This window comes from Nyctibius grandis, chromosome 4 (genome assembly GCF_013368605.1).
Source record: "Nyctibius grandis isolate bNycGra1 chromosome 4, bNycGra1.pri, whole genome shotgun sequence".
Lineage (NCBI taxonomy): Eukaryota > Metazoa > Chordata > Aves > Nyctibiiformes > Nyctibiidae > Nyctibius > Nyctibius grandis.
This window is the reverse complement of record NC_090661.1, coordinates 25,250,893-25,264,135: the sequence shown is the minus strand read 5'-3', so window position 1 is coordinate 25,264,135 and position 13,243 is coordinate 25,250,893. Positions and strand designations below refer to the sequence as shown.

Sequence of the window (13,243 nt, the reverse complement as noted above, 5' to 3'; positions counted from 1 at the left end):
CAACCATGCAAGATTTGCAGAGGAACTTCAGTCAGCACATCCAATGCGTTCAGAGCACTTCTGGCAGCTTGTAAAAGCGAGCTGAATATACTGTATCAGTTCTTATACTCTTCAGTTTATACATTTACAGTATGAAGGCATTACAAAACAATAACTGAGGAAATAAAAAGCATTCAGATCTACAAAAAAAATGCTATATGACACAAAGGAAAATAGATTCTTATTTGAAAACCACCGGAGATCTTACGATAACATTCCTGCAAATGAGGAAAATAATGCCAACTTGGCCTTCAACATACATGAGTTTGGAGGATGATGGTGCTCAAACTTAAGAATTTCATAGAATTTAAAGTGCAATTTCCTGATCTGCTTAGATTGATTCAAAAAAATCACCCTCCTGCCAAGTAGGGGAATTCTCTCTTTTCTTACTACCTGCAATCTTATAGCTTCACTGAGAAATAGGCCAGCCAATTCAGCTGAAAAATAACTTAAATGATTAAACAATTAGTCTTCAGCCAGATCAGCAGGCTAGTCTGAATTGGCCTCAGGTGAGCACTCCATCTTCCTCCTCTCTGTAGCAACAGCCATGTGGCTCTCAAACTGCAACCTGTTCCTCTCAGATCCAGCCAGCAATACTGTGAAGACTTCTGATTTGTTATCCACCTTTTTACAACATCCCTCCCCAGATCAAACAAGTTTTCTTTTACAGTGCCAGTGGTTTTGACAGCTGGAAAAAGACAAAGCTGACCTCCTCAGCTGTGAAGAGCACCAATACTGCATTTGCCATCAAGGGCAGTAATGCCACCTCATGAAGAATTTAGCACAGTGAGTAGGTAGCAAAGAAAGATGTAATATCTGCATAATCTACACAGCAGAGTTAACAGTAGCAACAGCGGTAAAGATAAGCGGGCAGCAGTAAGTGCTGAAATCGAGAATGCACGCTCGGAGCCCTGCAGGGCTCGCCGTCTGGCACTCACCATCCTCACTGCTGGTGCTGGCCGTGCTTGAGTGCCACCTAGCATCTTCCTGCTTTCTGGTGCAGTGATACCCCAAAACCCAGAAAATTATACCCTGAATAAAAACATAAGACATGCCAGAACTTTCCTGTGGGCTGCAGCTTAGGAAAATTCAAAGAGATGACAACACACCCCAAAGATTTGGAAAAGCCCTCAGAGCTTCACTCAACTGTCAAATAATTCTTTAGTCATAAATACAATACTTCAAATAAAACATATTTAATGGATACCTGGAGACTGTTCTGGATTACACCCCTTCCTTGCCACAAGAAAAATACTCTAAAGACTCTAGATAGATTTTAGAAGATACTGGTTGCATTCAGTCTCACGTCATGCTTGTGCTCTTACAGACACTTGCTGCCTCTCTTTAACAGTCACCCAGAGACTGACCTGGTTGTGGAAATGCCTCTGGTTTCAAGAAAGTATCTAAAACAAACAAAAATAGGCTCGTTCCACCAAAGAAGTTCTGCATAAAATATCAGCTTATTTTTCTTTTCTTTATGTCTGTTGCCTTTGCACAGTTGAACTACATCTTCACAGCATCCATTAGAGAAAATATTTCTTTAGACAGAAAACAGTAAGCAACATCACAGAATCAATCAGGTTGGAAGAGACCTCTGGGATCATCGAGTCCAACCATTGCCCTGACACCACCATGTCAACTAGACCATGGCACTAAGTGCCATGTCCAGTCTTTTCTTAAACACATCCAGAGATGGCGTGACTCCACCACCTTCCTGGGCAGCCAATTCCAATGTCTAATAACCCTTTCTGAAAACAAATTCTTCCTAATGCTCAACCTGAACCTCCCCTGGCAAAGCTTGAGGCTGTGTCCTCTTGTCCTATCGCTAGTTGCCCAGGAGAAGAGGCCGACTCCCACTTCACTACAACCTCCCTTCAGGTAGTTGTAGACTGCGCTAAGGTCACCTCTGAGCCTCCTCTTCTCCAGGCTAAACAACCCCAGCTCCCTCAGCCGTTCCTCATAGGTCAGACCCTCCAGACCCTTCACCAGCTTGGTCGCCCTCCTCTGGACTCGCTCCAACACCTCAACATCTTTCTTGAAGTGCAGGGCCCAGAACTGGACACAGTATTCAAGTGTGGCCTCACCAGTGCCGAGTACAGAGGGACGATCACTTCCCTAGACTGGCTGTCTACACTATTCCTAATAGAGGCCAGGATGCCATTGGCCTTCTTGGACACCTGGGCACACTGCTGGCTCATGTTTAGCCGGCTGTCAATCAGCACCCCCAGGTCTCTTTCTGCCGGGCCGCTCTCTAACCACTCTTCCCCCAGCCTGTAGCACTGCATGGGGTTGTTGTGGCCGAAGTGTAAGACCCGGCACTTGTTCTTGTTGAACCTCATGCCGTTGGTCTCGGCCCATCTATCTAATCTGTCCAGATCCCTCTGTAGGGCCTTCCTACCCTCCAGCAGATCGACACTCCCACCCAGCTTGGTGTCATCTGCAAATTTACTGACGGTGCATTCAATCCCTACGTCTAGATCATCTATAAAGATATTGAACAGCACCGGCCCCAGAACGGAGCCCTGGGGGACACCGCTAGTGACCAGCCGCCAGTTGGACTTTGCCCCATTCACCACCACTCTCTGGGCTCGGCCATCCAGCCAGTTTTTAACCCATCGTAGAGGCCACCCATCCATGCCCCGGGCAGCCAGTTTGTCTAGGAGGATGCTGTGGGAGACAGTGTCAAATGCCTTACTGAAGTCTAGATAGACTACATCCACAGCCCTGCCCTCATCTACTAAGCAGGTCACTTGGTCATAGAAGGAGATCAAGTTGGTCAAACATGAATGGTACTGGATCATTTTGAGGAAAGAGCACAATTGCATATCCACAATTGCATATGACAGACTTGCTGACAATACAGTCCTGGGACCACTGGAATGAATAAAAGTTCGTGTTTGTTCTGAGCACTGCTGAAGATGTGTGTGGTACAGTGTTTGCATTTAATGTCAATTTTTAAACAATTAACTAGTAAGGAAAACAGCACAAAACTTTGCTCTAGAAACCAGCATAGGTCTGACTTCAACAGTTAAAACCTTATTAGATGGCAGGTGTTATTTCAAAAGATGTTATGTTTTATTTCAACACTGTAACAGCTGCAATCAAATACCCAGCTGTTCTCAGACGCTTTTTGTTTTTACCTCAGGACTGGATCTACTGCCAGGCAGGACTTGGTCTCACTTTAGTGTGTTACACTCTCTCCCCTACCACACAAAAAAAGTTGCAGATATCGCCCTCCACTCAAGTCTTAAAAACCACTTCACATTTGATGCTTCCTGTCACATTTAATACAGGAGCTGAGGATGTTACCATAAATTCAAATTACATTAGAAATGGTAGCTTCGCTTTTATGCAATATAGGACAGTGGCCTGCTAATACTACATATCCTTCTCCCCTTCATACGAAGTCTGTTGTGCCTCATCATCTGATAAGGGAAGTCAGAAGAGCAAAAAACAGATGGATATTGTGATTTAGCTCATCTTATGCAAAATGTAAGCAACTCCCCGCAAGACTGTCGTGATGAAACAGAGCAGACATCAACCTGCAGAGCACCTACAGCCTCATAGTGAGGAGAGCGGAGACTCCTGCACCAGAACAGATGCTTGTTCCAACTTATTCATTTTTAACTCAAAGCACTGGGCTGATGACAGAGCACCACGCTCATTTACTGTTTCTCTAAAGTGCTGAAACTGTGACATTCAAGGTGAAGTGCTTGAAATGTAAGAATCTGACTTCAATTCAAACAGAGTAAACAGGAAAAAAGTAGTGCTGAAAAGCTTTCCTTGAAACTCTGATGGCTACTATAGCTACACTGCAGAAAGCCTGCCAGTAAACCACTTTTAGAATAAGTGTTCTCTGTTCAACATTGCCCAAAGGTGAAAGTTTCTTTATAAAGTACAGTTCAAATTTATTCACTATCACAAAGTACACCAAGAACCTGATTCAGCAAGAAACACACAGAATCTGTATAACAAAAAAAAGACATTGGAGTTGAATCAAACCCTGAAGTTTTAGAGAGTCTCCTGTGTTACCTGCATATAGCAAAGTCTCTGCATAATTAGACTTGTAAGTTTTGCCAAACATTCCGGTATATTTTTTTCCCCATGATCCAGTTATATTGCACCAGGAAGTAATTTTTTAAGATGAGGGTCAATGAATAGTCAACTAATTTTAGGTAAGGCTTTTTTTAAAGTAATGTGGAAATCCCACTGTTAACTGAGGCCCAGTAACACCAAAATCAGAACAGCTGTTAGTGCCTCTGCATGTCCTAAAAGCTTTCTAACACATGCAGAAGACAGTTATGACAGAAAGAAAATGGAAAAGATACTACATCTATCAATGGCATACAGCTAAATGGGCTCCTTGTACTTGTTTTATAGGTTTGTTTTACGGATAGTGGATCTTTTGTCACTGTACTTCCGAAATGAAGGCAATTCCCGCTCAAATAGGCTGGAATTCCTTGCAGTCTCAAGTGGGAGGCAAGGATCTAAAAACTGATGCTTGCCTTTTTGGTATATTCTTGCTATCTTGACATACTCTACACTCCAATATGATGCTGCCACGGCATTTCTGAAAAAGCTGCAAAAAATTCAGTACAGGTTTCAGTGAAAGACAAGCTACAAAACTGGAAAATATATGTTTGGCTTATCCAAATTATGAGCAGGAAGTGTCAGAAGATAGTTGTTCCAAGGGATGTCACTGAAAAATTCACACAGAAAAATGAGGTTGAATTGAATTTTTATAGTAAGTATTGTGCCATTTAAAAGCTTACAGCTGCACAATCTGTTAACAAACAGCATTAGGTATTTGAATATTACTAAGAGTAGCTGTGCTACAGGAAAAACAGAGATTATTTAAACACTTGTAGCACTTCAAACATAAAACCTACCAAAGTTTCAGTATTACTGAATAGGTCTGCTCAACTGAGATCACTTCCAGAGAGCACACCAGCTATGAATATTTTAGCTAACAGATCTAAAGACATCAAAGGAAAATAAGACTTCATTTGTACCACCACTTGTCTGCAATGTGTTGTTGGTCATACTTAAGGGTAAAAACCAAATTTCCAACGTGTATATTCTAGCTAAGGCTTACTTTCTACAGTAGAAAACACATGCCAGCCATACACTCAGCTGAATCAAAACAAGAGATGGAGAGATCACTCATATACATCTGTAATGAAGAAGTACTTGTTCACTGAGCTGCCTGCTCACTTCCAAATCCTAAAAATACTAAGCATTCCAATGTTGAAACTACATAAAAGTAAAAATACTAATTAGACTCACAAGATAGCTAAAAAAAGTTAACCCTGACCAGTAATTTCTTCAGCAAATGAACAGCAGACAACCCATTTTTTCTGGTTAAACTTTAAGGAAAATTACTTTATCCAGCAATGTATTTTTAGCGCAGGCACTTTATACCATGGTTCTCATTTCCTAACTGGTTAGTAACAGGTATGGATTCAGCTTTAAATGTAAAGAGTTCAGCTACATGAAATAACAGTGGATTTCACAGTCTCACTGACTGCTGTTTTGGGCTTTGATGGGGCCTTCATGCAAACATGTGCTTGGGCCACTTCCAGGCTATCCTTTTGCTGTGAAGCTCACAATATGGGGAAGGCACGCCAGGCATCAAGCACAGCTTTCACCACAGAATTATCAGTTCTGAACAGTTGATTTATATAACCTTGTCAGTTTGTCCTACCCTTATTTTAAAAGTGGCAGAAAACAGGATGAGAAGCCAGGAAATCGAAGTGTGAGGATGCTAAGAGAAACGGGACCTGGGAGCCACTCTGTGCCTGCAGGACAAAGGCTGTATGGAAACACCAGGAGTGGAGGAGTGAGCAGGACACGGTGCCTACACATGGTCAGAGCCACTGCTGGGGCCTTCTGGACTTACAAACTGAACCACCTTGGTGGATATTACTATGCTGGGCTAAATCCAGACATTTTTGTATTAAAGCTTTGCTGTCAGCAGTCAAAACCTGGCATAAGGTTACCTGCTAGACTGTGGCAGGTGTGAGGGGCATGGGCACTGACGGCCATGCCCAGTAGCCCTTTGGCTCTGCCTCTTAGCTCTTCTACTTCAGATGCAAATCTTTCACTGCTGAGTTGAGAACAGTGAAAGCTACTTCTCCACTACCACTGCCCTAAAGAACAAAAAATTTGCATTTCTGACTGCACTCCACATACAGGCTACCACAAGGCCTATTTTTAAGAAATTTGGATCTAGCTGTGACCTCCACAGCGAAACAGAAAGGCAAGGCTGCACTCCCCTGCGAGCAGGCAGCGCTGGTGAAGTGCAGTTCTAGGTTAGCAGCACCGCATCGGGGACAAGGACATTAAGCATCTCAGCCATTCACTACACAAAAGTGTTCAGGTTTAAACTTTTCGAATATACTTAGGAAAAGGCAGAAAATTTAAAGTGAAGGTTTTTTTTTTAAAATTACTATTTTTCACACTAGAGGAAGGCCTAAATGCCACAGTCTTTGGGTAATCAAGAGAGAAGTTTTAAAACAGAAGTTTCCCTTTTCCTGAGGATAAGCTGACCTATGTTTCGAAACCATCAGTTCGTCACCCTGGGGTTGGAGGACATCTAATGAACTGCAGTAGACTCACACCAACCTCCAGCCTAGGTCTCTTCGCACATACTCATAGAGAGGCACATTTACTGGCAATGGTTTTGGGGAAGGCACGCTTGGTCACACACTTCAGTAAGAATGAACAAATTTTTTTTGTTTGTTTAGCACGCAACAGACTTGGAAGGATAAGAAGTTCAGTCAAAAAAGAGGTCATACAGCCAAGCAAACCAACCTTTAGAGAAAGAGCAGAGTAAACATCCACCTGTCATTTTCAAGATAGAACTGAGTGACTGCTTAATATATTGCAGAAGATGCTTTTGTAAACAGCAAATAGCTTTTTACTTGGCTGCACTAGATTTTAAGCCTTCCTTGGTTTTGGATGGCTACTTTTCCTCTAGTCTTGAGTGCATGTACCACTATTCTCATCTCAACCTTTTAGCATACATGTGCAGTCAGATGATAAGACATCAGTAATGCATTAACCAACTCTAAAGACATCCACAAATCATCTTGCCTTGCTGCAACTTGAGGCACACTCGCATTCAAATCTGCAACCAACCAAGTAACCGTTAGGTAATGTCTCCCCTCTTTACTTGTAATAAGTCAGAATTAAGCACACTACTGCACTGCATGAAATTCGGATGTCACTTTTATTGAGCAGCTAGTTGTCTTAGTCCCAAACAAGCTAACCAGCATTGCTCATTCATTCTCTTCTCCAGATCATCTCTAACAAGCTTCAATACACATGACAGTGCATTAAAAACAAAACAACATTTTGCCAACTCAGATTCCTTGCCAGAGGCTCTCTGCTCCTGGCAACACTTCCGCAGTCCTGCTTTGGACCATCTGCCTGTGAGGTTTCTTTGCTTCTTTTAGTTTAGTTACTCAGAACTAACTTTTTCAGCATTTGTAGTAGTCCACATAAAGGCAGTCCTTTGAGTCCTCGCCAGCTTGCTTGGCTTTAATTGCCTCCATCAAGGGATCTTTAGAAAGACCCTACCTCAGCTCTTATATGTCAGGTCTCTGAGAGATGATAGCAGCTGGTCCCCACGAGGCAAGCCATGAATGACTACTGAAACTGCTTCCTGCATTGCATTTAATCTGTCACTTGTGTGTCCTCTCTTTACACCAAGTTTCTCTCTTCTTTTGAAGTACGCTACTATTTCTGTAGAGTGGCTAGTTTCCCTACTGGCAGACAAGCACTGTCTAAAATCAGTTATGTATTAGCCTGAACTTTATACCGCAAGTTGTGAAATGAGAAGGCTTATAAACATGTGCATTGATCAGATATAATCTCATTAAAGAGAGACGATTACTCAGTCCCTGGCTTTGCAGGAACACACATATGAAGGTGGACTCAGACCAAAAGAAAAATATGGACTGATCCAGAGAACTATGTATTTGACCTGAGAACAGGCTACTAGAGCAACAGATACAGCTTCTTGGCTTTTCTCTTGATGGCTTACTGAGACAACAAAATGTTACATGCACTGCTGGGAATTAATTTGTTTCATCATTCAGAAATGCTCACTAGAAACTGGAACAGCAGGGCCTACTTAGCAAGCACTCCCATTTACTAGATGGGATCTTGCTGATACACAGAAAATTGTTCGGTTTCCCTTAATTTCGCCACCCCTGCCAGGTTGTTATACAACCAAGCTTAAGTCTCAGTCAGGGTACTGGTAGCTGTCTTATGCCACAGGGAAATCCATCTCACTTGAATGCAGTCTCATATTAAAGGCTTATTATAGGCCTTGCTGCAATATGATGAGAAAGAGCTAGCGGAGATTTTGGAGCAATACTACAAAATATTCTCACCCTTCTTCCCTCAAACAGATTATGGCTATTATATTTTGTGTATGGTCCAGGATCTGTAACCTCTGCTTTCAGCTCCTCATCCATAGTGCACTGTGGTAACAAGGAAGACAACGTTCACAGCAGCAAACTAAAAGCTGCAGGGAAGTGACTTGTCACTGGTGCTTAGCCGGACATCCACAGCTAGTGGCTCATTCATCAAGGTAAATATCTGGGTCTTACTACCACTTAAGTTTTGCCCACATCTTAATCAATTATATGGGCTTCATTCAGATAAATTGCAGTGGTCCAAGTGAAGATTAAGCCTGTCCCTCTGTAAAAAGGTGACAGTCTTTAAAAATGTGTTTCAGATTGAGAATCCTAATATTTCTAAAATTAAATGGACTTGACAGATGGACCACTCGGTGGATAAGGAATTGGATGGTTGGTCGCACTCAAAGAGTTACAGTCAATGGCTCGATGTCCAAGTGGACACCAGTGACGAGTGGCATTCCTCAGGGGTTGGTATTGGGACCGGTCCTGTTTAACATCTTTGTCGGCAACATGGACAGTGGGATTGAGTGTGCCCTCAGCAAGTTTGCCGACGACACCAAGCTGCATGGTGCGGTCAACACGCTGGAGGGAAGGGATGCAATCCAGAGGGACCTTGACAGGCTTGAGACCTGGGCCTGTGCGAACCGCATGAAATTCAACAAGGCCAAGTGCAAGGTCCTGCATGTGGGTCAGGGCAATCCCAAGCACAAATACAGGCTGGGCGGAGAATGGATTGAGAGCAGCCCTGAGGAGGAGGACTTGGGGGTGATGGTTGATGAGAAGCTCAACATGAGCCGGCAGTGCGTGCCTGCAGCCCAGAAGGCCAACCATATCCTGGGCTGCATCAAAAGCACCGTGGCCAGCAGGTCGAGGGAGGTTATTCTGCCCCTCTACTCTGCTCTCGTGAGACCCCACCTGGAGTACTGTGTCTAGCTCTGGGGGCCCAAACATATGAAGGACATGGAGCTGTTGGAACGAGTCCAGAGTGCCACAAAGACGATCAGAGGGCTGGAGCACCTCTCCTATGAAGGCAGGCTGAGAGAGTTGTGGCTCTTCAGCCTGAAGAAGAGAAGGCTCCCGGGAGACCTTATAGCAGCCTTCCAGTACCCGAAGGGGGCCTACAGGAAAGCGGGAGAGGGAGTTTTTACAAGGGTGTGTAGTGATAGGATGAGGAGGAACAGTTTTAAACTGCAAGAGGGTAGATTTAGATTAGATATTAGGAAGAAATTCTTTCCTGTGAGGGCAGTGAGACATTGGAACAGGTTGCCCAGAGAAGCTGTGGATGCCCCCTCCCTGGCAGTGTTTAAGGCCAGATTGGATGGGGCTTTGAGCAACCTGGTCTAGTGGAAGGTGTCCCTGCCTATGGCAGGGGGGTTGGAACTAGATGATCTTTAAGGTCCCCTCCAAGCCAAATCATTCTATGATTCTATGAAATAATATAAATGCTAATTAATACCACCAATTTTAGCCACCAGACAGTATTAGCCACCACCAGTTAGAGGCTGCTGTGCTGGAAGGGTTGAAATCAGCAGTGCAAAGTCCAACAGTGGCTGGTCACCAGCAGCATCCCTCAGGGACCAATACCAGGGCCAACACTGTTTAATGTCTTTACTAATGACAGGGGAAAAAAGAACCTCAGCAAGCTTGGTGTCCTCTGCAAACGTGGGCTGGGGGTGGCCACGGTGGAGGGTAGGGCTGCAGTTAGAGAGAGCGCTGGAGAAATGGGATGACAGGGACCTCATGAAGTCAACAATGGCAAGTGCAAACCCAGCACCTGGGATGCAATAATCCCATGCAGCAGGAAAGGCAGGTGCTGAACAGAAAACAGCTTTGCAGAAAAGGATGTTTTGGCTCTGGTGGGAAAAAAGCTGGCGATGAGCTAGCAGTGTGCCCTTGCAGATGACGCGACTATCTGCATCCCAGGCTGCAGCATCAAGGCTGAAGCCAGCAAGGCAAGGGGAGTGATCACCCCTTCCCCAGGCACCCCTGAGAAAGCACCTGCTGCAGCTTTCTGTCCCCAGTTTAAAGGCCAGCAACTTCCATTTGAAGTGGTGAGGGGCCTGGAGCACACAACGTGCAGAGCGGCTGAGAGAAGCAGGCTGGCTCAGCTGCAGGATGATATTGCTGCTCTTTTCAGCTTCCTAAATGCGGGGTACAGAGAAGACGGAGACAGACTCTTCTTGAGGTGTGACACTGAGAGGCATCATACATTCGTTGCTACATGGGAAATGCAGATTAGAAAAGTTGCAAAAAGTTTCACACTGAAGGCAGTCAACCACAGGACCAGGTGCACAGCAAGGTTATCAAATCCCCACCCCTGGATGCAAAACTTAGCCAGGCAGGGCCCTCAGGGACTGGATCTAGTTGGTCCTGCTTTGAGCTGTAGGGCAGGTGGCATTATTCTGTGACCGTATTTAGGTTATCGCAGCTGAACCAGCAGCAGCTGAAGCTTATTCCAAAGGTGGGTCTTGACTTACACAGCTGCTTTCTAGTAGGTAAAGTGCTTCAAAATTCAAACTTGGGCTGCTGTGCAAGCAGCAAGAACTAGCACAATGGATTGATACTTGGACATTCAAAGGAGGAGTCTAGAGTGCTATGGAAAAACCTGATGCGACAATATTTTTTCTACAAAACAAGAGCAGATTAATCAGAACTAGTAGAGAAGCCGATGACAGGCAATGCTCTACATACACTGAGAAGCTGAAACACCACACTGCAGAAAAACACAGGAAGCTGCACAGCCAAAGAATTTACGAGACGAATGTAGACAAAAGCCCCACTGAAAGTGCACAAAGCAAAAATAGCTGGAGAGGACTGAACGGCTAAGTGTACTGGTAAAAATACAAGTTCTCGTGATAAATATCAACAAAGAATATTCTGAAAAATTAAAGCGAAGGGATGCCCTGCAGGGAAATTTTAGGCTTATGTGCTGTTAATAAGTACTTAGGTCTTGTTATTAGGAGAAGGATAGCTCAAATATTATGGAATATGGTAGTTCTACCAATGAATTGATAAATCAATTACAAAGCATCCCATTGCCAATGAATCACAGAATATCTCAAGTTCGAAGGGACCCATAAGGATCATCGAGTCCAACTCCCTGCTCCTTGCAGAACTACCTAAAACTAAACCAGATGACTAACAGTGTTGTCCAGACACTCCTTGAACTCTGACAGGCTTGGTGCCATGACCACTTCCCTGGGGAGCCTGTTCCAGCAACCGACCATGCTCTCAGTGAAGAACCTTTTTCTAATGTCCAATCTGAACTTCCCCTGACACGCTTCATTCCATTTCCTCGTGTCCTGTTGTTGGTCACCAGAGAGGAGATCAGCACCTCCCCCTCTGCTGTCCCCCTTGAGGAAGGTGTAGACCACCATGAGGTCACCCCTCACCTTCTCTTCTCCAAGCTGAACAAGCCAAGTGACCTCAGCCACTTCTCATAAGCCTTACCCTCAGGACATTTCACCATCTTGGTCGCCCTCCTCTGGACACACTCTTAACAGTTTGATGTCCTTCTTATATTGAGGCCCTCAAAACTGCACACAGTACTGGAGGTGGGACTGCACCAGTGCAATGTAGAGCAGAACAATGACAATTCCTTCCTATTGCTGGACAACGGAGATTATCTGTTGGTTTTGCTGCTAACATTTTGGCATCTAAAACAACATTCAAATTCACTCTAGAAAATGTTTACTCATTCCCCAAAATACAAATAAGTGGAAAAAAATGAAATTCAGAGGTGCTCTGCAGGGATGGCAATGACAATAACCACAAATTTAAGTACCATTTTCACAAGAGTTAGGGAGATGACAGTAATGGATGCTGAAATACATCTTATTACAAAAAACTCACTGGACAATTAGCAGCACTACATCCCAGCTACTGAAGAATCCAGCTCCTCATGTTCCAAGTAATATCATACTCATAACTTGAGTCTCCTTGCTGGAAATGGATAGATTAATTCTGACCATGCAGGTAAGAGAAGTTATTCCACAGATATTATTTTCTCACCTCAGCTATAGACCTTGAGAACTTTACACATGGAACATGTGAATGCCCCTGCTTAGAAAGCATTGGTAACTGTAATAGAATAGCTCACTGCACAGCAATGGCACAGTGTAAGCTTCTACCTGTACCATCAGTTAACTGACATCACAAAAAGCCATTTCTTAAAATCAGGGCTGAACTCAGCTAATCAGATTTTCAAGTCATTTAGCTAATTAGATTTTTTCAAGTCACAGCTGCTTTTCATGCAATAATGAAAATCAACACTTGACCCAAATTTCATGACAATTAATATACACACACAGATGCTTCCAGGCCATTATCTCTCAGCACTTCCCCACTACATAAAGTGGGAAAAGGAGGCGAGATAGCACTGGAAGTGTTGTCATTCATTAATTTATGATTAACTAGGGTGACAGAGCACCTGGATCCACACAGACAGCTGAAGTGCCTCAGACCCATAAAGACAGCAGGGGCTTCCTGCAGGGAAAGCCAGTTCCACCTGTCTGAGGACCCTAATGCTTTCTGACAGGAGACCCGACCAAAAATTCTCACAAAAGGTGATATTAATGGACACTCATCTCTACACACTCTTCTTTTTTTTTATGGGGGGACGGCCACACTGCTTGCTACAGCGAGTAACTCTTCCATTCCAGAGGGAAACCGACCTGGCAGTTCTCCTTAAGAGCAAAGCAGATCTGACATGAAAGTGGATTTCTGGTGCTGTTGCCCTTGCAACAAAGGGGGAGCAAAACAAGTAAGAAAAAGCC

General features: G+C 44.0%; 1 protein-coding gene across 1 annotated transcript in view; it reads right to left on the bottom strand.

Moving 5' to 3' along the window:
* Positions 1-13,243, bottom strand: part of TTC17 (tetratricopeptide repeat domain 17) — a 64,390-nt gene that overhangs the window by 50,070 nt on the left and 1,077 nt on the right.